The sequence below is a fragment of the Octopus bimaculoides genome, chromosome 2 (assembly GCF_001194135.2).
Source record: "Octopus bimaculoides isolate UCB-OBI-ISO-001 chromosome 2, ASM119413v2, whole genome shotgun sequence".
NCBI classification, from domain to species: Eukaryota; Metazoa; Mollusca; class Cephalopoda; order Octopoda; family Octopodidae; genus Octopus; species Octopus bimaculoides.
Genome location: NC_068982.1, coordinates 168,437,503 through 168,440,002, shown reverse-complemented (window position 1 = coordinate 168,440,002; position 2,500 = coordinate 168,437,503). Strand labels below are relative to the sequence as shown.

The 2,500-nt window shown below is 36.0% G+C and overlaps 1 protein-coding gene across 10 annotated transcripts in view; it reads right to left on the bottom strand.

Moving 5' to 3' along the window:
• The window catches only part of LOC106869336 (5-hydroxytryptamine receptor 4), a 337,418-nt gene that overhangs the window by 124,957 nt on the left and 209,961 nt on the right, over positions 1 to 2,500 (bottom strand). For 3 of the 10 annotated variants that reach the window (XR_008263488.1, XM_014915048.2, XM_052965714.1), the window contains exon 3: positions 1,839 to 1,866. The exons of 6 other annotated variants lie outside the window; for them this stretch is intronic. The gene's annotated coding sequence lies outside the window, so the exon portion shown is untranslated. Of the gene's footprint in view, positions 685 to 1,838; positions 1,867 to 2,500 lie in introns of all 10 variants that reach the window. One more of the 10 variants, XR_008263490.1, reaches the window with a different exon arrangement.

Sequence of the window (2,500 nt, the reverse complement as noted above, 5' to 3'; positions counted from 1 at the left end):
TTAAGTCTTCCTCTCTTATACGCGATAAAATTCTATTCTATGTGAAAGAGTCTTGTTAGATGAGCTAGTCTTTTTGTATTCAAAGTTACGTTTAAGTCAGGGTTGTTCCTCTCGAAATGTTACACGAGAATATTGTTGTAGTTTCCTTTTTATAATTTAAGTTTATGCGTACAATAATACATAGTGTAGGAACGAACTCATCTCATGTTCATTTATAGCTTTTCTGTTTTACTACCGACAATAGAAAAGTAGTCTCCGAGCGTTTGTTAATATTTTCATAAATTCCGTCGGATACTAGCATATTTCTAGTGAAAGAGTTTTGAGTCTCTATTTTCTGTATTTCTAGACATCAGATTCAAAGAATACTGTTTTCTAACTTCAGATTCAATGACACAGCTCTTTGAATTGATTGGCATTTTTTTTTCTTCTTTTTGTTTTCGGTGGGGCTGAATCAACAAGGAGACAGATATATATATACTTCTTTTCCGCTTGTCTTGGCAAGCTGATAGAATTTTTGTACATGCCAACGTTAGTGTTAACAATTGGAGAAGAATGTGAAATAGGCGGTCAGCCTAATAGAAGTGGTTTCGACGCTAAGAATGCAATGTCTTCTCCCATCGGCTTTCTAAAGGAAATGGAAAATTATTCTCTCGAAAAAGAAGATATAGATTTTTCGAAAACATTCTGAAAAAAAATGTAATAAACACATAAATTACCACCATGTGTGATAATATTATGCCGTAAAGCATAGTGGTTAGCAGCAGCAAAAACGTCAACAACAATAATGATAAAAACAACAAAACTACAGCGGTAGTAGAAGCAGTTCTAGCAGCGTCAACAATAGGAGCAGCAATCATAAAATAGCCAAAATATGTAATGAAACCAAATAGCAGCAGAACAAATAAAAGCTGAATGAACAGCAATGTCATCACTCGCAGACACAATAATTAAAATACCAATAACATGAATAGGAATAGTGACAAGATCATCATCTACACAAGTTTTGTTAAGTGTTAAAAGCTAAAAGACAGCAAACACAATAACAGTATCACCAAGAAAATTGGATCTTTTCCCAGAGCCAACAGCCCCTGAACTCTATATTGCTTTATCTAACGGTAGTAAGATTAATTCTACACAATTCTAAAGTTACGACTCCTTGAATAATGGTAGTTTCAGAAGACTATGTAAATTCTTTGGTCAGAGATGGATTACAATATGACAGGTTAGCAGTCTAACATAAATTGCAGGACTATTTACATACTTCTTTTCATTATGTTATGAGACGCAGTAACAACAAAGATTACGTAATGAGGCGCAGGTGTAGCTGTGTGGTTAGAAAATCGCTTCAAAACTATGAGGTTTCAGGATCAGTCTCACCACGTGGCACTTGGGTAAGTTTCTTCAACTACAGACCCTAGTCAATAAATGCCTTTTGAGTGAATTTGGTAGACGGAAATGTGCGATGTCTCTCCACCACTCTCTCTCGCTGTCTGTTTGTCTGTCTGTCTCCCTGGCTCTCTCTCTCTCTCTCTCTCTCTCTCTCTCTCTCTCTCTCTCTCTCTCTCTCTCTCTTTCTCTCTCTTTCTCTTTCTCTCTCTCTCTCTCTCTCACACACACACACACAATTACACTTGCATATCATAGGAGAATTCACCGCCATCAATTCACTATGAACAAAGTTGACCGTGAACTTAAGAGTTCGAAAATAAGGTTTTTTTCTTATAAATTCTTTTACTGTGAAACTATCTCTCCGTAAACTTTCCTTGCGGTGAACTTAACCTGCGGTGAATTATTGACGGTGAACTTTCCGTGACGTAAATTGATGACGGTGAACTTACTGGACATGGTATGGATGCAGTTCAATGGCTGAAAGAAATAAAAGAATACTTATATGTTTTCATCGAGAATCTGATCACTTTAAATCTGGGATTGGATTTCTTTACCTACATCAAAATGCATCATATTGCCTATAATAAAGGAATGTTTGAGGGAAGGGTTCTCTGACTGTTATGTATTAATCTGCTGCAGAGTGAAGAAATATATTCAGTTTGGCAGACAGACAGACAGACTGAGTTCTATAATGTAATCAATATCACTTCCCATTGTTTCGAAGACAAACCACATAAATCTCACGGCTCAGGTGCGGCGTTCACCATAGGCCCCATCGATTTTACTAGACGTAGCAGATAATATAGATATACACTAAGGGATTTTTTTTAGATTTTTAGATTCCAAATACATAAAAGGATTAAAAAACGACGAATACGAGCTCTAAACAGTTGTTGTCATTGTAAATAGTCGTTACGAGCTACATTGGAATATCATTTTCGACACTGAACGTGTAAAAAATGCAAAATCAATTAATGATTAAATAAATTATTAAGAAATTATTTTCCAGTTTGGGCATTAATTGAAGTTGTACTTAACTTCGTTGAACGGGGTCCTCGGCTATAAAGGAAGACTAACACACACACACACACACACACACACACACACACAC